This window comes from Camelus bactrianus, chromosome 26, assembly GCF_048773025.1.
Source record: "Camelus bactrianus isolate YW-2024 breed Bactrian camel chromosome 26, ASM4877302v1, whole genome shotgun sequence".
Classification (NCBI taxonomy): Eukaryota; Metazoa; Chordata; class Mammalia; order Artiodactyla; family Camelidae; genus Camelus; species Camelus bactrianus.
The window spans coordinates 7044192-7067440 of record NC_133564.1 but is presented as its reverse complement, the minus strand read 5'-3'; positions in this window follow the sequence as shown (position 1 = coordinate 7067440).

Genomic DNA, 23249 nt, shown 5'->3' with positions numbered 1-23249 from the left:
GCAGACCTGGATGAGACCGGGCTGAGGTCAACACTTGACAAAGGGAAGACTCCACACAGCTCTGGAGAAGCAGACACGCCGGACAGCACAGCCACTGCCCGCTCCACTGACCACCTCCCTCACACGGATGGGGACCTCCCGCTGGGCTCACACCCACGTCAGACACCAGCAGAGCCAAGGCCACCCAGATCCAAACCTTGAGAGAATCCTGCAAGCCCAGAACTTTCAAAAGTTCCCAGTTAAACCAGTGTGGTTTCAGATGCATCAGAGGACAAGTTGTTCAGTTATTTCTAACCCAACAAGAATATTCACAGATAGTTTTTTTAATCAATAAAAATAAAAGGTTTTCTAATAAGAAAAATCATAGCGGTTGCTATATTTAAAGAGAGAAAACTTGGGAAGCGATTAAAAATGGCTTTGCCGTAACATGGGGTACACACCGCTACTTATGAATACAGTTCTTTCTTTGGCACAAAGTGCTTTCCCCGTGTGTGCGAAGGAAACTCAGGCAGCAGCGGGCAGCCCTGGGCGGGGAGCACGGCCAGGGGAAGGGCTGAGGGCTGGTCCTGGCCCCACGCCCTGGCCACTGTCCCCCAAGCCTCAGTGTCACTGTGATCTTCCAAGCATGCGTGGCAGTTGGGAAAGCGTCGCGCCCCCGTCTCGTAGGTAAGTTCCTGGAGTGCAGAGAGACGGACGTCACGGTCAAGCGCATCCAGCCCACTCCGTCCTCACTGCTGGCCGCTGCCAGACTGAGGAGCTGAAGGACGCACCTCTGAGGACTCCCAGGGCTGGGATTCAGGGCCTCAATACAGAGAACATCGCAGCCCCAAGTACGTGTGAACCCAATGCCGAGCACCACAGAGCTTCCAACTGGCTTTAATGCCATCTAGATTCTGCTAAAACCTGAATCCAGAATGGGGAGAGCAAAGACACATGGTTTTTAAATCAGACATCTGACCTGAGATGCAGCAGTGCACGACTCTGAGCCCCCGGCCATGGACCACTCCACCAATGAGTCAGCATCGCACAGCACGGCCACCGAAGGGGACGGTCCAAACTCGTCACCGGCCGCATCCTTGGGAACCTTAGGAATCTGCCAGAATGTCCCATCAGCCAGTAAAACGGGTGTGACTCAGCTTTCAGAAGAACATGCCTGAAACCCGGTGTGAAATACATCGTCTCATGTAACTGTGTCACTGCCAAGACATAAAGGAAGCTATTTTCTTAAAGAAAGCTCCTACTGGGGCATTTCCTAGTGTATTTTTGTAAATCTAGTCAATCATCAGATGATAACTGGTTTGCTGGATTAAAGTATCTTATATAAGACATCTTCTGAATGCTGTGAGATGAGTGAATAATTACCACAGGAAATCAAAAAGGAAAGGAAAGGTCAGAGTTGGGGGGAAGGAAGCATTTATAGGACTCAGTTCCAAGAAGAAAGGGGTTTTGGGGTCAGACAGGAAAGAGGAACAGACACGGATCAAGAAAGAAAAGTAACACAAGAATCGGGCTGGTGAAGAATTTTCCAGGTGGGTGGTGTGGCAGGTGCAAAGGCCCTGTGGTGGCAACAGTCAAACACCAACAGGGAATTTGAGCAGCACTTTGGGGCAAACATTCCACAAAGGCTCATGATGGAAACCCTAGGAAAAGGGACATTTTGCAGAAAGCTTTGAGAGCCAGAAAGTAGAAATCTGGATTTGACGAAAGGCACCAGAAAACAGCATGCAGAGAAGTGACAGGATAAAAATGGCTTTAGAAAGATTATCCCAGCAGCTGTGTGTAGGATGGTTTCAAGCTGAGAGAGACTGGAGGCGAGGTTGGGGGTGGGGAGGCTGCTGTAAGAACGTTCTCCTAATTCAAGCACAATGTGGGGAGGGTGTGGTCAGGCGCAGAGCCTGGCAGAGGGACAGTGGGCTCCTGGGGGAAGAAGGAATTCTGGGCCCCGCCTCAGTGTCCCCATATGCGAAATGTGAGCTTTCTGATTCAACAGACTTCTGTCCTAGGTGATCCCAGACATGGGGCAGGCTGGACATGAATATGGACCCAGGTAGAAGGAGCAACAGTAAATCCCAACTTCATACCCGACCAGCAAGGCCTGGTTCGGCAACTTCAAGTTCACGCATTTCTTACCGTCTTAAAATTCTCTTAAACAGATGAAATTGCATCTGTCCTAACCGAACACAGATGAGAGAACCCCTCGAGCTGGAGGTGAATGGTCTCTGACCTGAGGGCCTGGCGGTGACTCTGTGCCACTCGGGCCTGCCCCTTGGCTAATCCTGACGCCCCGCAGCCCGTCCTGGGCCTGGCGGGCTCCCCAGCACCCTGATGAGCCCTGTTCACCCTCCCGAGCCACCTCTGCCCCCAGCTCTGGCCAGAGTCAGTACTTCTGCAGAGCGGGCCTCACAGCAGAGTCAAGGTTGTGAGCACAAAACACTTTCAGCAACACAACTGCTGCATATTTACTTCATATTAATCTCCCCCACAGACGCTCGTCCAGCCCTCTGTTCCTCAATTATCTACTAAAATACACATATACCGAGCACAGCCTGGGAGTTTACAAGAAGCACATCGTATGAAGGAATCACTCATCACTAATGAATACTGAATTAACGTCCTCTTCTTTATCCACCAGATACGCAGGACATGATTAGCAAGTGTCTAGAAATTCAGTCAAAAGTTTCCAGATTATTACAAACCACTGGGGTGATTTACCAGATGATTAAAAATCTGTGTTCTGGTGAGGACAGTGGGCACCCCCTTCATCCCCTCTGTGGCTGTAGACATCCAAGCACTGATTATTCATTCCTTTCTGAGGAAACGGGGGACACCAATGCAATCCTTGTTTCCAACCAAAGCTCATTCCCCACCCCGAAGGCGTCGCATCCGGGAGAGATGGCACGGGCAGAAACCCACACCTGGAGTCTCGAAGCTCACGGGTCACCCCCCTACTGAACGTGCGTGTCCCTGACTTTCCAACAAGGGGTCCGTCCCTCCGCGTAGGGCCCAGGGCGGCCAGTCAGCGCCCAGTCCAAGGATCATTGCTCAGTAAAATCTGGAAGATGAGCTGCACTGGATGTGATGCGACACACACACCCCACCCAGGAGGGCAGCTGTGAGCCCAGAGGTGGACCCTCCCCCAGAGGCCTTGGAGCTGGCTCAGAAACGCCCGAGGGACAAACCACCTGCTCGGGACGCCCTCACGTGCCCCCAGGACCATGTCCTCCAGCAGGAGGAGGGATGGCAGCCCCCCACGCAGCTTGAACCTCCATGAGGAGGGCTGGAGCCAGGCAGGCAGGGTGGGCACAGCTCGCAACGGGGAGCGGGGGCGTGCCTGGCTGTTTCTCTGACTCTCAGGATCTCGGATCCCCACTCCTCAGCTGCACGGACGGGGCGCCACTTCCCATCTGCACAGGTCCCAAAACACATCCAGCTTTCTCTGCAGACACTGTTAATACCTCAAGGAAATTCATGACTATGTAGCTCATTTTATCACCTTGGGTCATCTCAGAGGACACATGAGCGGGTTTTAAAGGCAGTCGAAGCTGAGACACTCCTCATACCTACAACACCCGCTTGACGGACAAAGAGCCCAGGGAGCTCCTGGGCCGGTGAGCCGACCCTCTTTCTGGTTATTTCTTCTCTCTTCATTCTCTTTCTGGGCCTCCCTTTCTCCCCAGGCATCTCCCACGTCTCTGGGGAGGCCTCGCAGGGAACTTCTCACTCCCGCCAAGCTGTCCGCAATTCCCACAGACATTTGGTGGCACCTGCGATCCTACAGAAACTTTGACTCTTCTGCCCTAGGAGGAAAAGTCGAGCGAGCGTACTTGTGATTAAACAGCCTTCATTCTTCCCAGCGACTGCGTCCTGGTTTTCTGACAGATGAAGCTGAATTATAAACAAACTGTGGCCACATTAGTCCAGAAATAACACTAAAGAAAAATGACACTCCTAACTCGCCCCAGTATCGATGTTTCTCTGATGTACGTGTGTAGAGTTCAGGTTCCGAGAGGTGGAGCAGAGATTCGGCCAAAGTAAACACGGTCCTTACTCCCCTGGACCACGGGCCAGAGCCACGCGCTGCTCCCAGCCTGGGTCTTGTTGGCGGCCTCACTTCCCAGGCCTCTGCTCTCATGTTTGCAAGAGAGAGAGGATAACATTCGACCCAAGTAAGTCAAGTTAAAAGACTCTCTTTTCTTGTAATCCGTGTAGTCGTTTAAGGTGGGGATTCAGGAGAAAACAACAGTAGAGTGACCGAAGGGTCTGCCACATTTCTAAAAACAGGGACTGGAAAGCAGGCTAAGCGGGAGTCAACTTAAAAGGACCAAGGACCAAGACCCTTGGGAGGGAGACCGTCCTGGGGGACTGAGCAGGCACGCCTTCTGCAGGGGCAGTGACACGGGCTACCAGCTAGGGGACCAGCTGGCCCTGCCTCACCCGCCGTGGGTCCACAGTGAGGACCCAGCAGTAAACCCCATGCCCGCCTGGCCCCACAGGGCCCACGGCAAGCAGGGGCCGGGACAGGCCTCTGAAGGACCAGTGCCTCCTGGCCACCATCTGCAGCCTCTGTTTACAAGCTCAGGAGAACCAGACTTCCTCCTTCCGGTGGTGCCCACAAGCACACCACCAGCAACCTGACTGGAGGTGCTGCCCTGAGCCAGCCTGCGCCTCCTCATCCCCACGCCCTGGACCCAGAGTGCTCTCCAGGTGTGGCCAACGCCAGGCCCCACGCAGACCTGAAGCTCAGGGTCCCACTATGCCCCTCTGCTCATCCTGTGTCCACCGTTAGGGACCCGGGAGGCCCAGGATCGTGTCTCATGCCCCAGCAGCACATGACCTGCTGCAGACAAGCTTGATCCTGAAGGATGAGGATGCGATGAGTGAAGTGCAGAGGGTGCCCCCTCACTGCCTGCCTGAGCACGAACATGGGGGTCCTGCCCTCCTCCCCTGCACCCTTCCTCCTCCACCTCCACCCACTGCCCTCCTCCAGCCCTACCCCCACCCCCAATCCACCTCCTCCTCCTGCACCTCCTCCTCCTCTCCTTCCTCCTCCTCCACCTTCTCCTCCTTCTCCTCCTGCTTCACCCCCTCCCCCCCTGCACCCCTCCTCCTCCACCCCACCCCTCCTCCTGCACCTCCACCCCTCTTCCACCTCCTCCTCCACTTGGCAGAAGTTGGGACAGCTGGCTAAGCAAACACAGGGTTCACCCAAGCACCATGCCACAAAAATTAAGGGATGACCCTCCCCTGGGCTGACAGAACACGACTTCCATAAGAAAAAAATAATAATAATGATAAGCTTGGAAAAGACGTCAGAGGAAGCAGAGATCCAGCACTCACTGTAAGGATGAAGAAAGGAAGGAAAGCCAGGAAAAGCCTCACGTCTGCTCACCTCACGGCTCATCTTGTTCAACGTCTTCAGAAGAGCAGACAACAAGGACTAGTCGAAGGAGCAGGCGACGGCAGACTTAGAGTCAAAGAGAGGAGGGGACAGTCCTCACCCGTCCCAGGGCCGCAGCCGACCACCACGTCCCAAGGCAACAGGCAGTGAGAGCACGGGGATGGTGACACCTGTTTGCCGACAGGACAGGGACAAGGAGCCTCCAGCCCTCGGCGCTCACCTTCCCAAAGGGAAACAGCGCGACCTGGAGACAGGTGTTTCGGAAGAGAGCTATTTTCGGACTGGACATTTTTCAGACACTAAATTTAGCCAGATTCAACCCTTTTTAAAAATGCTGTCCATTAAGCCTCTGAAACAGGAAATCTACATTTCATCACAAAGTTGGAACACAGGGTTCTCTGGTCAGGAGGGGCCACGGGCCTGGGGCAGAATGACCACCGCAGGCGCTGGGAAGACGGAGACGCCAACGACCAGACCGGGCTCCAGACGCCTCAAAAATCCGACACGGAAAATGTGTGGTCAGTAATTATTTTTAAAATAACAACCCATCTGAAAAGTTTAAAAAAAGTGATGTTTTATTTATTAATGAAGAAGAATATGAAGATGAATATGTGTGTATATATATGATGACTGGGACACCAGAAACTGACACGTTGTAACTGACTGAACTTCAATTTTAAAAAAAGCGATGTTTTAATTTGCCTTTTTGTCACCATTCATTAGTAGCCTCCTTCTCAAATGCTTACGGACCCCTGTACTAATTTCCTGTTCGCGTCTCCACCCATCTTCATGCCCGCATGACAAACCTTTGCACACACAGGACTCAGCCAGGTTTTCAGGGTGAGAACGCACGTGCTCCACGCTCCGCACGCAGCTCCGCTTGGTGGAGCGGCGCAGACGCATGTCCACCAGCTCTCACGGGCTCTACTGACCGCCTCCCTTGGCACTTTTACTCGGTTCCTTCACTGCTCTTACAAAGCGCTGCCTGTGCCACAGCCAGCTGCCCCTTCCCTAGGCCCTGGAGAGGGGGCAGCAAAACGAGCCTTGCGTCCAGTGCTGGTGGGGGGCTCTGGGCTCAAAGCCGTCCATCAGCAGTTTCCAGTTCCTGGAATGTCCATACCCCTTGCATGTGGGTGTCACCACACAAGTCCCTGGAATCCACAAGCGTGACCCTCTTTGGGAAAGAGCGTTTGCAGGCGTGATTAAGTTAAGAACCTCGACATGAAGAGAAAGCCCTGGATAACCTGGGTGGGTCCTAGATCCAGTGACAAGTGTCCTTACAAGAGAGAGACTCGAGATGGACAGAAAGGGGGAGACAGACGCAGAGGAAACGGCCACGGAGACGGGGGCAGAGAGTGACGGAGTGATGCGGCCACAAGTCAGGAGACCCACGCTGGGCGCCGGAAGCTGGAAGAGGCGGGAAGGACCCCCTCCTGGACCCTCCGGAGGGAGCACGGCTCCAGGGCGCCTCGATTCCAGACTTCTCTCCTTTTCTGCTGTTCTGCATTTCTCTTGTTTGAAGCCACCGAGTCTGTCGTAGCTTGTTGCAGCAGCCCTAACAGATACATTCATTATTCCGATAATTCTGTTTCTAGGAAGTTACTACAGAAAAATTGCCTAGATTTTCAGGACACATCAAAAAAGATATTAATCACAGATTACTGGCCAAAACTTTTTGTAGGCAACTTAAATGTCGAGCAATAGGGGAATGACTAAATAGCACTGCAGGCTGGAACACTACACTTCAATTAAAATCAAATAGTCAAAGAGTGTTTTGAAAATTTGGGCAAATTCTCAGAAAAGAATATAAAGTGAAAAAACAAAAAGAAGTACAGTTCCCAATTTGGGTTTAAAAAAATAGGAAGAGTAAGACAGGGAAGAAGCACACCAGACACAAACGGTAATTATTTCTAGGTCATGGAATTACTGGGGACTTCCAAGCCCTTAATTTGTGCTTCTCTGTAATTTCTAAATATTTAGCAGATTAGATGACCAGGAGGAGAAAAAGAAAAGAAAATGGACGAAAGCAGCCCAACCAGCCTGCAGTCCACCACCAGCTACAGGGGACAAAGCATGTCACCGAGTGAAGGGTTCCCAAAAGGGGGAAAGCAGGACACAGAGAAGATCTGGGAGCCGAGGAAACGTGTGCCCAAGCCTGACAGCAAGCACTGGCCTCCGGCTTTGCCTGTGCTGGCTTCCTGGGAAAACACCGAGCACTCTGCACACACACCCTAAACCCAGAGCAGAGGAGAACTGTGACTGGGGGGCAGCAGCTCAGACGCAGGGCCTGAGAACGGCATGCGCACGCCCACAGCCACAGTCTGAGTGGTCGCTGGGGACACCGCTGCCCCGATCTCACCCGCCTCCCTACGTTGGCCTCTCTCCTAACAGTGCGAGACTCGCGGCAGGGTGACCTGAGACGTGGTGTCTCTCGCCCTCCCCAGTCTGGACTCCAGTGCACTCTGGGGGCAAGGCCAGGTAGGGGCCGTTCCCTGGGGCCACAGAACAAGACTGGGTAGGTCTGCCTGGCCCAGTGCCACCCCCACCCAGTGCCCTGCACACCTCGGGTGCAAGGCAGCAGCCTTCAAGGCCGGGACGGAGCGTGGAGAGGCTGCCACAGAACCTGCCATGGGGCTCCAACCTTCCCTCAGGCCAGAGTCTGGTGCAGGTCCTGCCGGTGGAGTCCGTGGATTCTGTGGTGCAGCATTAGCCGGAGTTTCTGGGACTTACGAGCAGAGAACCCTGACGGACAGAACGAGGTCCATCGGATGATGACCGTGTGCTGGACGGGCAAAGGGGGACTCGCGACACTGGGCCCAGGCGGTCATCAGGAGGCGTCTCTCTGTCCTATTCGCTTTACAGTATCTTTGAAATCTTTACCGGACGGATGCATAAAGTTTCCTTTAAGACATTAAATTACAGAAGTGTTTCATGTGCTGGGCAGCTGATAACCCTAGAACAGCTGCTACTAGACACTGCTGGTGGACAGCCAAACGGCCGCCCCCGCCTGGTTCCCGGGTGAGGCGGTTTGGCCCCCGGGCTCGGCCTCTTCTGCGTGGCCTCAGGGCACCAGGCGCAGGGCAGCCCGAAGGTGGCTTACGATGAGTCTAAACCCCAGCAGGGGTCCCATCCCTCCTGCTGTACCTGGTCAGGCATTACAGGACAGCAGGTAAGCACTTCTGAAGAGCTTGCCTGTGAGGTGTCTTCACTCCAAAAATGAAACCAGGAAGGTGTCACAGAAACAGCCGATCACAAACCCCCCTGCTTCTCGCCCCCTCCTTTGAGGCCTTGAGGCCAGCGTGCTCGGAACAGAGGCCTGGGGAGGTGGAGCATGGCCCCCAGCTCGCCCCCCTCTGGGTTGGATGAGGGTGGCAGCGGCAAAGCCACAAGGCAGGAAGAGCCTGTTAGAACGACCACCCCGGGGACCAAGAAAACCTCCCTGACTTGACCTGAGCTCCAGGACAACTTGTGCCCCGTTTCCACACACACGCTCCAGAGGGTCTTGGATACGGCAGCTCAGGGACCTCAGGGAGGGACAAGTCCCCCAGTTCCGCTGGCTCTGTCACACCTGAGAGTGACAGCCTTGAGTGGCGACGTCCCTCTGCAACGCGGGGGGTCCAGCCACCACAGCAAAGGCCGCAGAGCAGGAAGGCGAGGAGAATCTGGGTCCTCGCACATTCTGCCCCAGCCTCGCTACGAGCTAACAGACAGTCCTGCTTAAGCCACTTTGTGCGGGACTTCCTGTGACCTGAGGCCAAACACATTCTGACGCAAACAGGAAAAAAGGAAAAAGAAACCAAAACCACTGCCAGGCTCCAGATAAGGAGTGTTGCTACTTTGATCGTGCCCACTCACTCAGCAAGCACTGCACCTGGGTCCCCAGGCCAGCACCCGCCCTGACCCAGACACACCACACTGCAGCGAGGGGCCCTGCGGGCAGATCCAGTCAGCTCGGCCGGACCCCATGCAGGACTGACTCTCCTCCTAATTTGTCCCCACTTCCGACGGGCTGGCCTCCCAGGGCTGGTGCCAAGAACAAGCCAGTGCACACAGCACACTCCACAGGGCACGTGGCACAGAGTGAGAGCTCAGGAAATGCCCATCACATCAGCAGACGTGGGGACCAGACACTCACACGTGAGTAAATCGTGTGATACACTAACCGGCAACCAGGGGGTAGGGAGGTCAGGGAGTGATGGAGTCCACTTACTGAGGAAGTGCCGAGTGGGGAGTGACCCTCGATGTCCGGGGAGCACATGCGGCCAGCAAGGTCCCTGCAAAGGCCCTGACACCTGGCCTCCCAGGTGGCAGCTCAGGGAACGGCCCAGAGGGAGCCCCCGGGGGTGCCTGGGTGGTGGAGACTGCTCTGAAAGATGCCCCCCTCCCCGCCCAGCAAGGAGCAGATGCCACTGGGTGAGCAGCCCCCTCCCTCCCTGGCCGCTGGGGGTCCTTCCAGACTTCCCTCTGCTCCACGTACAGCAGCTTCAGGGACAGGAGAGCACGCTGTGTGTCCTGCTTTACAACCTGCTTCCTCCACTTAATATAATAGGAACAGCTTTCTGTAGCATTAAAGATTGAACTTTCGTCTTTGTAGTGGATGTGTATCTTTTTACAAAGTGCTGTGTCATAATGAATTGATCCAGTCTCCAGTTATTGCTAGCTTCCAATATTTTACTATGAAACAAAGCTGGAGTGAACACCTGTTTAGCTGATTTCCTATAAAGTCATGATTATTTCCTTAGGATACGTTCCCAGAAGTGAAACTGCTGGGACTAGTTACATGCAAAAGAAGATTGGTTTTTTAAAAAACTGAGTGCCCGCTGTGACTCTTAATAAAATATCATTAGCATTAGAGAAACAAGCAAGTGGATGAACTGAAGACGTAGACGTGCTGTTTGGCTGCTCTAAAGAGTCGTGGACCCACCTTTCACAGCAAGAATGACCACAGAAGTAACCTAGACAACTACGCTGTAGACTCAGGAATGCGGTACAGCAGCCACAGAGGAAGTTTGAAGGGACACCATTCAACTATTTATGAAAACCTCTATGTTATCTATAACACAGATTCTATATTGGTTTTTAATGGAATCAGAAAATATATTCAGAAATTTGTTCAGAAACTTAAAATATTACAAAGAACACAAGAAATGGAAATTATTTTTAAAGAGCCCAGAGTTTCATAAAACAGGCAAATCCATTGATGTGCTCGTAAGGTCTCCTATCTCAGTGAGACTCACACAAGCCAGAGAAGCAAGAGGAAAGGCATGTCGCTGAGGGACCTCTGGAGGGCGCGAAGGGTCAGCTGGTTGGGGACTTGCTTATTCACTCAAATACTACCTCACCTAGTGATAGGATCTAAAACACTCTGGTGGAAGTGGGAGGGTCGCCGAGTGTGTCTGGTCCCTGTTTCTCCAGGCACGAGTGGGAGCAGGATCTCCCCAGGAGTGTCCTTGAGAGGCACAAAGGACCCCTGGGGTGACCAGGCTGCAGCATCCATTCTCACGCCACAGGGGATGCACCCTTCAACCAGGTCTGGGAGGGTAAACATGGGGAAAATGTGGAAAAGATAAACGGTGACGAGTGAGCAAGAGCACAGGGTCCCGTGGCTGCGAGTCCGAGTCACGGCACAGGGACAGACGGAGAGGAGTCTTCCCTCCAGGCAGGGTGGCAGCGACCAGCCGGGAGACAGCGGAGGTCAGTGTGGGACGTGGCTCTTCCCTGGCTCACGGTTCCTTCACAGCCATGGATGGCTAGGGAGACCCAGCGATGACACAACCAGGCGCCCTCCTTCCAGCTGTCCTTCTGGAAGGGGAGACAGCCAGGCAGGGGCTCGCTGCAGGCAGGCCCCAGCGCAGGTGCTCAGGGACAGGCACCGCCCTCCAGAGGGTGCGGGGGTGGGGACCGGGAGGAAGCAGCAGGGGAGGGGGACAACAGGCACACTCAGGACAAGAGCCCTCATCTCCAGCTGAGACACGTTGCTGGGCACCTCCCTGAGAGCACTGTAGGAAATAAGAAGGAGCACAAGACCAAGAAACCCGAGTTGTCTACCGGACACACACAGACACTAGACTGGAGGAGACTGGGGAGAGCCAGAGCCCAAAGACCGGCTCCTGAACCCACAGTTTCCCATCTGGTCCCGCAGAGAACCCGGAAATACGAGAAACAGGCCATTACACCCTCTCATGGGCTGTCTGTGCAGGTTTCACTTTTGGTTTCCTTCCACGTCTGCTGTAAGATACAACCAAGAAAAACACTCTGTATTTGTACAGCTGATGTGTGTTCATGTAAAGGAGCTCCTTCACACTGAGTCTGCCATGAGAGCATCCTTCACAGCTCAGCACCAGGGATAATCCTGTCCTTACTGAAAGACGAGCAGGCAGTGTCCCCCATCCGGGAATCAGCAAGGGCTCGTGTTTCATCGTCTTGTTGACTTCCTTGCCAGGAAACTCGGACTCAAAGTTGAGGTCAAAGGATTACGGTAACCCTTGGGGTCACCATATTCCTTTGCTCTGATCATCCATTTCTCTTCTGTTAAAATTTCTGCCCTTTCCTTTTGTGGTTAAGTTGAGCCAAAATACGTTTTGGAAAGAGGTGGCAAAACATACATAAATAAGTAAAAGAAGACTAGAAATAACAGATACCCAAGTTTCACGGGGAGCCAGAGAGTGGCTTGATTACGCCCAATGCAGCACGGCTCAAACTGGGCCCCGATTTTATTTCTTCATGATCAAAATGATGACACGTATTGATTATTTACCAGGTATTCTGCTCTGTCTTACAGTCACCAGTTAAGGTAATCCTCCTGACAACACTAGTGCATTAATATTCCATCTGTCCCTCATTTAGTGAAAAGAGGACGAGAACACAATGAGGGCAAACAGACCACCAGGGTCCCTCAGCCACCCAGGCCTGCCACCTCCAGAACCGTCGCTCCTGCCAGCTACCTACGCGGCCAGTATAAAAGCTGCTGGGCGGCATCGTGCAAAAATCTTAGGAGAAATTTCCATGAAGCATAAGATGATCATTTTACGCTGCCTGGCTTAGCATACATCCTCCATGGGCTCCAGGAGATCGTTTCAATACTTTTTCCTTTTGTGCAGAGTATAGCACATGCTCTAAAGACAACGACCACTGAGATTCACAAAGTTACTTTTTAAAAAAATTTTGCTACAACCAGCGCGGGCTGGTTGCAAACATTTATTCCATTTTAGCAAAAATTAATTTTAGTTTTTCTTTTCTCCCTGTGGAAACACACAAAAAGGCATACCAGACAGAAATGTCACCTGAGGATGGACAAATGTCACCCCACAACGAGAGATTTAAAGAGGAAAGTTGGGGAAACAAAAGCCCTTACGTCCCACGCGGTAGTCGGACAGAAACCACCCCAGAGAGGGATTTCTTCATAGACAGAACTGACAACGGAGAGGAAATGAGAATGTCAGGCCCAGCTTTACATCCGCGACATTGCAGAACCAGTGTCTCCGTCTAGGCCCTGCTGCCCACCCACGGCCAGGCCCTGCTGTCCTGGGCACTGGTTTCCTTTCCAGACAGGCCACCCGCCCCAGCCCCGGAGGCTGTGCAGTGATGGCCTTACATCCTTCGGATTTACTTCCTAAACCTTCCTCTCCTCAAAGACAGGTGCCATTCTCAGCTCCAAAGAAACGCCGTGTTCCCCACAGAGGCACCTACTCCTGGGAGAGGGGTGGGGTCCTGACTTCCTGACCCACCTCCAGGCAGAGGGTGGGCCCATCACAGCCAGGCCCTGTAAGTGGGCCAGGCCGGCTCTCCAGAGAAGTCACCGTGCCGCTGTCCTGGGAAGCCAGGCGGCACTGTCCTAATCGGACTGGTGAGCTCAACTCCTTGGAGACCCTCCAAGGAAGACAGAGCCTTCAAGAACAAGCATGGTCCACCCCAGCATGGAAACCCGTCAGCGCCGAATCCGAGACGTGTTCCCTGAGAGTCACCCAACTGAAGCCCCTCGTGGGAAGTGTGGGAACAGCCAGAAACGGGCGTCCCCCCGATGGGGGACTGAGAGACCCCTCGAGGGGCTGCCTGACCGACGCTCTTATCACAGGGGAGGCCAGCGCACACACCACGCAGATAAAGGCAGAGCTGGCTCTGCACGTGGACGCCCTCCTGCCTTTCCCAGGAGAGCAACTCCGACTCAAACCTGCTGTTTGTCACTGCTGTAAAGCCCTGGAAGGGACACCTGCAGTAAACGTAACCACCCTTCTAACAGCAGGTGCAGGAGTTAAAGAGGAGTCTGCACCCCTGCACCCCCACCCATCCCCCATAGCTCAGCCCGGCCCAGAGCTCAGCTCCCAAAAATGAGACTGCACGTCATGAACAAGCATGAAACCACCAGATCAGGCTTTGGGGAGGAAGACAACAACACCGACTTGAAAAGCTGGCGACCCGCTGGGATAAAAACAACTTACAAGTCAACCTGTGGTTGATCAGAATGATTTTTAATTACAGAGAATGCTTTGCCTGCTAACTTCCTGTTTGGTGGCCCAAAATTCTTTTATAACCAACATGCTGGCAATGCTTTAAATACGACTTCCATCTGGCCAAAATGATGAATCATAGTTATTTTTATTGTATCCAGTGAATGACCATGGCATATCCATTCCAAGGATCAATAAATAATACATTTAATTAATTTTTCCCTTTAAAAATCTATCATCAATGTGTATATCATTCAACTCCTTGAGTAACTGAGAGACCATGAAGTTTTTCCTCAGATATAAAAGGATTACAGCATTTCTCCAATTCCACCATGCAGGCACATGATGGGAGACACTCTGTTAAAGACATAGATAACAAATCCTCTAACAATCTTTAAAATATTAGAATTTAGTTTCAGAATTTAGGTGTTCAGAATCCAGTGTGACTCAAATTTTGCAAAGTGCTTTTTTGCTTTTAATACTTAATTTCCACCAGCTTCAAAAATGAAGTAGAGAAAAATAAGAGAAGCAATAGATTGCCCCAGGAAGACATTTACATCTCCGGGAGAAGTCATGCAAAGTAATCTGAACTGCATAAAAATAAACACTTTGTTATTAATTCATTTACAACACAAGAAATCTAAGGCTCACGAAAACATTACTAAATAAATGTTTATTTCTGTCTCCAGCAGCACCACTTAGGACAGCTACACTGAAGTGCAAAGCTCTCTGGAAGGAAAGGGAGTAAACGATTAACGGCACTGAAAGCTGACTTAGGCGTCGTATTTCAGAAAACATCTTTGTGGTGAGAAATCTCTAATTACGTCATCACTTTGTATGACTTGAAGAAGAATTCATCGTGCTCTTGAAGCTAACCCTGTAAACTAAAGTGTAATCTGCAGATCACTAGGGTAAGAAATGAGTGAGGGGAGGTCACAAGAGGGCAGGAGGGGCTCACAGACACAAAGCAGCCTCCCTTGATAGGTGAGCACAGAGAATAAAGCCCCCACCCGTGGGACTCCTGACCTGGGACGGACTCGAGCGAGGTGTTGGTGGAAAGGAGCAGTGTGCTCCAGGATGGGAGTGTTTCGTACCGTTTCCGTTCAGTAGGTCCACAGCCCTCCCAACCCAGGTGTGCCTGGGCAGAGCGCTCCCCACAGCCTGCTGGTCATGTTGCCAGATGTGGGGTATAAAATATTCCAAGTCATTCCCTTCCAAGCCATGAGAAAGTCACACCATCTAAAGGGAAATGGTACACACACTCTACAATTACTATCAGAGCCAAATCTGTGAGTCACCCAGCCGCCTGCACAAGACAATTTGGCTACTGGAAAATCCTGATTAATGACATTTTTTTAAACAGCAGAGTAACAACTTGACCTGCCAAAAATTACCATTTTTTCATCATTTCACCACGTTTTGCCTTGGTTACCTATTATCTTTTGCAGAAGCTATAAAGGAGGTAAAATGAAAACGGTGTTTTTCACGTACATTAACCTGAAATCCAAATGCTGTTCTTTCCAAGGTGTGGGGGAGGGGAGAGGGTTCTGTGGTGTCCGCTTTGAGGGAGTGGAAGAATCCCTTTGCAGGAGGCTCCTGGGCTCCCTCAGGCCATGATGAGATGCTGGGGGGTTTTCTAATAACTAATACAATTAATTCACATCTGCAAATAAGAGTCCTCTTGAAGTCACAGATTACCAGGCCTGGGAGTTCCAATCAGACACACTGTCCACCAGGACACACCAGCTGGTTACTGTGAGCAAAGCCCCGAGACCCCCGGGGCTGAGGCCCCTCAGGAAAGTCCTTGTCTGAAGTCCTCCTCCAATGACAGGAAAAGCAGGTGCGCTCTACATTTCTGGCTCCAAAACCGCCCACAGCCCGCTCTGGCAGAACTAATCACAGGAAGGAATTGCTGCCGATTGCTTTATTTTTGATCAATACGAGCCAGTCGCACCGGTAAGTCCCGAATTCCGAATCCAGAGCCCGGCGGAGTCGCCATTCATGGGGACAGCGACACGCAGGCGGCCGGACCACGTTCCGGAGGAGAGCGAGCGCCGGGGAGCCGCTCCGAGTTTCCGATGCAGTTCGCCCCCCGAGCTGGTTCTTGCTGCTCTCCCCCGCAAACCCGCGGCCCCGGGGCTCTGCGCCCTGCCGCCCCCTCTCCACCCCCGACTCTTTTCCCAGCCCCCGCCGGTCCCGGGCACTCCGCTCCGCGTCTCTCCGCGCAGCACGCGCGACCGGGGGGGGGGGTGCCAGGAGCCAAGCACCCACCTGGCCCGCGCAGGCGGCTACCATGCCTGCCGCCCCCACCCCTCGCCACGCAGGCTGTAATAATTACATCTTCGTTATTTCTCCTGCTATCGTTAGCGAGTGAGCCCAGAACGGCAACAGCCGCTGCCGGGGGAGGCTTGGTTACAGAATCCGAAGCCGGGTAGCGCCTCCCTTAGCAACCGCCCCTAAAAAGCCCCCGCGCTCTGCTCCCACTTGGAGAGCCCGCGGCCACCCTCCCGGTGCACTCCGCCAGCCCCTTGGTCGCCACGGACGCCGCGCCCCGGCACAAGTGACCCCTCCCGCTTCCCAGCCACGCGCCCCACGCCCTCCGCGCCCCTGAAGCACAGCCCAGGCTGCCGGCGCCTTCCATCCATTCCCAGGGGCAGTCGGAATCCACGCCCGCGCTGGGCCGGGGGAGGGGGTGCAGTTTGCGCCGCCCCCATCCCCTCACCGTGCCTAGCCGGAGCCCCGCGCGCAGCTCCTCCCTGGCCCGCGCCCCCTCCCGGGTCTCCGCAGGTCTCCCAGCTTGCCAGGCTGAGAGGAGAATGTCACCCCTCCGCGACGCCCCGCTCGTCGCCCGCTCCCGCACCCACAGGAGCCCCGGGTGCGAGGACCCCGCGCAAGGCTGCCCCGGGGTCCCCGCCCCCAACACAGCCGCCCTCGCGCGGCCTCAGCTGTCCGTCCCGCCGCGCAGCCCTCGCCCCCCAACCCCCGACGGCTCTCACGCCCGGCGCCCGGTCCCCACGCGGCTCTGGCCCCAGCGGCTCGCACCTTCCTCAGCGCAGACATCCTCGGGCGCTCCAGTTTAGCAGGTGCCGGGCGACATGGCCCGTCTGCCCGTCAGTCCGCCAGCCCGTAGGTCCCCACCGCTGCCGCCGCTCCGACCCGCTCGATCCCGGTGCACTGTCGGGCCTCACGGCTGGCGCCTGCGCACTGGGCGCCCAGGGAGGCACCGGCGCACGGGGGGGCGGCCGGCGCGCAGCGGCATCTGGAGAGGGGCCGGGCTCGCGCCTGGGGGAGCGCCAGGCCTCAGAGCCGCGACCCTGGCGGGCCCCTTACCCCTGGCCGCCCGGCGCACTCGGCGCGCATGGCCGGGGAGCGCGCGCACCGCCCGGCCGGCCAACTGTTGCGCGGGGAATGGCGGGTCACGCGGGAACAGCGGGAGGCATGTGGCGCCCGAGCAGCCCCCGGGGGCAGCAGCCTCACCGTTGCGCGCGGAGCAGGTGCTCACAGCGCTAGGAAGTCAGCCGGCGAGTCCGACACACAAGCCAACACCTGGCATAGCGCAGCCAGCTCGGGATGGGAAGGAGTGACAGGCGGGCACATCGTGCGAGGGATTCGTAGACGGGGTAAAGTCCTGTCCACACCCGGGATGCTCACGTGGCAGCGAGGACGCGGAGAGATGTGTATTTTCCATGCTGGCAAGGGTATCGCTGGGCTATATCCCTCCTGATACCGGCGGGTGCCTAAACTGTGCCTCCACCTTTTCACACCCGCACTTCCCTGTAGACGAATGTGCCACGGTGTCTTCGTAGGGAAGAAGGGTCACCATGGTGTCCCCAGGCCCAGGCACAGCGTCTCTTCCGCGGGCGATGGGGTCTGACGGCCTTCACGCATTGCATCCCAGCAGCGCATAGACCACACAAGCCCAGGGATGAGGAAGGAGAGTTGGTTCAGTAAAAGTTGTGTTCACAGCGTGCAGCGAACTGGAAAATTTAGCGACCGTGGCCGTATTTTGATGGACTGGGATTAAATTCATGGGAATGCCCTACCAAGATGGTACTGCTGGGGGAAGGAAAGTTACCGTGGCCTACTGTGAGGCCTCTGTGCTGGTAACGGGAGACCAGCTGGCTTTATTCCTGCGCATCTTTGTGTGTTTCCTGACCTTGGACCAGTCCAGGAGCCCTGGTTTCAATAAATCTGTAAAACAGAGCTCCCCACGTCTCTAACTGGGCTGTTGTGAAGTTTAACTGAGATAGAAGACCTGAAAGCAGCTAGAATAAGGGAAAACACCAAAATGAAAGTTTATAGGGAAATGGGCAGGGATTAGAACAGGAAAAGAGAATCAGGAAGCCAAAAATATTTGGACTGACACAAACCAATCTTTTCCAGAAATTTCAAGATCTTTAAACAAGAGCCCTGTCTCCGTAATATTTCTTCTTATAATTTATCACTCATATTAATCAACTACAACTTATTTTCAGAGCAGAGTTCAAAGTGCTGAGGGAGTGAATACAAGATGAACCCACAATCGACATTTCTCCTTAATGTTTATCTTCCAATTTGCCTCTTCTGTCAGAAACCAGTGAGTTGTGTGCACCAAACCTCAACCAAAAGTCTAGATTCTAGATCAATTTTTTAACTTTAAAATGTAGTTTTCCTTTACTTTCCTCCTCTCCATACTTGTCTCCATCCTTTCATCTTTTAAAAATCCATTTATTTATTCATTCATGCAACAACAACAACAACAACAACAACAACAAAAATAAGAAGAGTGTACTGAGTGCCCATCATGCCTGTCAATATGTGAGCAAAACAGAGAAGCAGCCTCTGGCCCCTGGAGCTTCCCGTCTGGAGAGAGAATCATTTCTTAAAGTAACGCAGTAATATAGAATTACAAATTCTAATTACTTTTCCGAAGAAAAGTATAGGGTGTTACTGAATGTTAAGAGAGCAACCATACAGCTTTGGGATCAGGGAAGAAGCCTTTGAGGAAATCTTTTTCTTCCTCTGGGTTCTCCCACAAGCAGGTCCTGAGACGTGGATTTGGGTGCAGGTTTATTTGGGAGCTTGACCCAGGAGACAGAGAGGAAGCAGGAAGAGTGAGACAGGGAGGGAGGAAAAGTTAATAGGATGTCCCATCACGCTGGCCACCCCTGAGGACAACAGGACCTTGGTCTGGCTGGGGATCCCCAAAGCCACTGTGAGGAATGTACCTCAAAACTGCCTGCATGACCATTGGTAGGCTGGATGTTTTCCCTTCCAACTTTCATCTGCCAGTGGCTGCCTGTTGCTCCCTCTCCCCAGGTTCCTCTGGCTAAGTCCCACAGCTTCAGAGAAGGCTGTGAGGCTGACCGGCAAGGCTGGAGGTGCCTGCAGGTGAGGGCAAGGTTCTCTACAGCAGAACTAGCGTGAATTCTGAAGGCTGCTTCTGCCAGATTCCTGGAGAAGGAACGGGGTTCAAGCAAGAACAGAGTGGGGCAGAGAAAGGGTTTGGGCAGAAGGAAGAGCAGGCCTGCAGCCCCAGGGGGATGGGAAGATTTTGTGCTCTCAACAGTCAGAGTAACCAGAACAAAGTGATCGAGAGAGAATAGCATGAACCTGTCTAGATAGCGAGTCAGGGTGTTTAGAGGACATTTTAAAGACTCTGCATTGTATCCCACCTACAGTGAAACTTGACACAGGGTTTTTAGCAGGGAAATAGACTGTTCTACATGGACAATCATGTCACTTGCAGACAAAGTGTTGTTTCTCCCTTCCCAATCTGTATACCTTTTATTTCCTTTTTCATACCTTATTGCATTAGCTAGGAGTTCCAATACAATGTTGAAAAGTGGTGACAGGGTCATCCTTGCCCTGTCCCTAATGGTGAGGGAGAGGCATCTAGTTTCTCACCATTAAGTATGATGTTAGCTGTGGGGTTTCTCCAGGTGTTCTTTATCAAGTTGAGGAAGTTCCCCTCTCTTCCTAGTTTGGTTAGAGTTTTATCATGAGCTTTGGATTTTGTTGGATTTTGTCAAATGCTTTTTCTGCATATACTGCTATGGTCATGTGACTTTTTTTCCCCTTTAGCTTGTAAAAGTGATGGATTACATTCATTGATTTTTTTGAATGGCAATAAGAGTTTTTAAAGGTTTTTTGGCTGCTTTGAGGAGAAGAGATGGAGGTGGGGTGGGAGTGAGGAAACAAGAGTGGAATTGGGGAGATCAATTTTAAAATGCCTGGATAAATCCTACTGAGAGATGGTGAAGACAGGAACTAGACAGTGGAAGTAAGAAATGTTGCAGGAAAAACACACTTGGTGTGATTTCTCCAATGGGTCATGGGGGAAGGGAGACGGAGGAAAGGATGCCAGTGAATCCCAGGTCTGGCTCTGCAGCTGGATAGATGGTGCTCCTGGAAGACCATCTGACAAGCATGCACCAGGACTGGTGACACAAGGGTCTGTGACATTAGCAAGAGCACTGACAATGGAGGAGGATGGAGAAGACAGGTGGGCAACAGAGTCAGCTGAAGATGACAAAGTGGAGACTGGCTCTGTCATTAGTTCTTTCAAGAAGTTTGGGGATGAAAGAGTTTAAATGAACAGGCAGGGCTGGGGGAAAAGAGATGGCCTCTGGGAAGCTCTTGTTGTAAGGTGAGAAAGTCTAGAGCTGGCGTGACTGCTGTTGGGAATTTAAAGTAAAGAACAAAGTCAAGATATGATCTAATCAAGGACATTATTCCAGCCTGCACTCCCTTGTTCCTGCACCATCCATTTTCTTAAACAGACTTGATTTTTTACAGCAGTTTTAGATTCACAGCAAAAGAAGGGGAAGTACAGAGATTTCTTACATGCCTCCGGCCCCACACATGCACAGCCTCCCCTATTATCATGATCCCCTCAGATGGTCCATTTGTTTTAATTGATGAACCCATGTTGACACGTCACCATCACCCAAAGTCCATAGTTTACTTTGGGGTTCATTCAGTATTGTACATTCTACGGGTTTGGCCAGAAGGATAATGACGTGTATCCACCATCATATTGTCATACAGAGTAGCTTCACTGCCCTATGAATTCTGTGTTCTACACCGAGTCCACCCTCCCTCCCATTCCACCATGACCACCACTGATCTTGTTACTGTCTCCATAGTTTTGCCTTTTCCAGAGGGTCCTAGAGTTGGAATCATACGGTGTACAGCATTTCAGATTGGCTTCTTTCACTTAGTAATATGCATTCAAGATTTCCCATATCTTTTCATGGCTTGAAGGCTCATTTTTTTTTACCTGAATATTATTCCTTGTCTGGATGCACCATGGTTTATTTATCATTCACCTGCTGAAGGACATCTTGGTTGTTTCCAAGTTTTGGCAATTGTGTATAAAGCTGCTATAAACATCTGTGTGCAAGACTTAGTGTGGACTTAAGTTTTTGTCTCATTTGGGTAAATACCAAGGAATGTGGTTGCTGGATCGTAGAATAAGAGTACGTTTAGTTTTGAAAGAAACCACTAAACTGACTTCCAAAGCGTCTGCAGCATTCTGCACCCCCAGCAGCAGTGATGAGAGTTCCTGTTGCTCCACATCCTCACCAGTCACATACTGGTGTGTCAGTGTCCGAATTTTGGCGGTTCTCGTAAGTGTATAGTGGTACTTCTGTTGTTTCAGTTTGCAATTCCTGATGACATATGATGTGGAGCAACCTTTCATGTGCCTATATTCCATTTGTATATCTTCTTCGGTGAGGTGTCTGTTAAGGTCTTTGGCCCATTTCTAAATTGCGTCATTTGTGTTCCGTTACTTATTTTCAGTCTCAACTTGATGTGGTATGTGTGGTGTGTGTTGTTTTCTAAAAAAGTCTCTTTTGTTTATATGTGTGTATGTTTGCTGTTTGCGTGTTCTGTCCTTAGGAACCCTCCAGCTACTGCCCCATCTTGGGTCCAGTAGGGAGAGGTCTGCACCCAATATCTTCCATTTCTCTTCTTCAGTTCTCTCTACTGAATTCCCAACAAGCTTTTGCCTCTACCACTTCAAAAAAATTACTGTCATCAGGGTCACTAATAACCTGCACTTGATGAATTCACTTGTCTGTGATGGGCCCTCATTTTAACCCCTCAACATCATTTCAGACCAGTGACCACTAGACTTGGCTTCAGATGGCTCCCTGTCCTTCCCGCCCCCTCCCCACCAACTCCCCTCATGTGCCATAGCAGAGGCCTCCTCATCCCCCACCTTTCGGCCCCTCTCAGCTGTCCTTGGACCACTTCTCTGCCAGCACTCCCTCTTAGGGCTTTAAATGCACCTACATGCAGACAAACCCAGCCATCTATCTGGATCCTGGGCCTTTCTCCTAATCTCTAAAATCATCTTCAACTGCCTGACGCCCACATTTACATGTCTAAGGAGCGCCTCAGCCTTAACATGTCCTGCACAGCACACCCTCAGCGATGCCCACCCCTCCAGAGGTTTCTCTCTTCTCAATGCAGCTCCAGTCTTCCAGCTTCCAGACCAAAACCTGGAGCCATTCCACTCTTCTCTTCTGCCACAGCCACACTCAGAAAACCTCTTTTGCTTTGTCTTCACGTAGATCCAAATCTGATCCCTCTTCTCACAGCCTCGACCGCTGCCACCCTGGTGCGGGCCACCGACGTCCTTCTCACTGCGAGGGACCCCAGCTGGCCCCCTGCTTCCTCCACCAAACCTGCTCTCAGCTCAGCGCCTCAGGCAACTTCTTCAAGATGTTAGATAATTTCACTCCTCTGCTAGAAGTGAGCTGTAATTCTCCACCTGGCTCTCTGGAAAATGGGAGGCTGGTACCATCTCCACTATGCGACCTTGCCCAGCTCTGAAGCCGCTTTCCTGTCTGATGACCTCTGTCACTGTCCCCACTCCCTGTGCTGCTTCAGGCCTTCGCGGTCCCTCTGCTTTGAGAGCTGTTTGCCTGGACATCACCAAGCCTTGTGCAGACAACCTTCCTGGAAGCCTTCCTGACCCCGTCTCCCCACTCTGAAACCTCTTCCCTGCTCTCTTCTCCATGTGACATGCTTTCTACCTGACCTAAGACTTCAGTCTCCGCTCACCAGCCCTTCGCGGAGGTGCCCCAGCTTCCACGGCAGTGTCTGATAGACAGACTCTCAGGAAACGTGTTCTCCAAGAGATGAATCAAAGAAGAGGGTTGAGCAGTAAACCAAGGTCCCAGAGGAGGGGAGCACGGGGAAGAAATCCACCTGCGGGTGGAAGGAGTCAGTGCTACGCCGGTCCGCGGTCAGGGGGCGGCGGTCTTCCTGGTGGCAGTCTCGGGCTCGCTTCTTCCAAGCTTCCTCTCTGCTTGGAGTCCCAGGTTCTGTGGTGCTGGCCGGGTGGGCAATCAGCGGACCCTCCCACTGCTCCCACCCCAGCTTACCGCTGGGACCCAGGGTGACACTGTGGG